Here is a 200-nt window from a genome sequence, read left to right as displayed (position 1 = left end):
TTCCCCAGGCAGCCCTGCTGGATCTCCAGCCGGGCCGGGTGCTGCTGGGGTCCCTGCCTGGATGGAGTGCCGGGACGATGCCGTGGGCACCCCACGGTGCCCGCAGTGACGCTGGTGCTGCACAGCGGGGAGGGCAAAGGGCCCCTCCTTCAGCCAGGACCTGGGGCAGGGCTCGGGCAGGGCTGCAGCCTCCGCCGCGG

Source organism: Phaethon lepturus, unplaced genomic scaffold (assembly GCF_000687285.1).
Source record: "Phaethon lepturus isolate BGI_N335 unplaced genomic scaffold, ASM68728v1 scaffold29049, whole genome shotgun sequence".
In the NCBI taxonomy this organism is placed as follows: Eukaryota; Metazoa; Chordata; class Aves; order Phaethontiformes; family Phaethontidae; genus Phaethon; species Phaethon lepturus.
The sequence above is the reverse complement of the archived record's forward strand: the minus strand, read 5'-3'. Positions refer to the sequence as shown.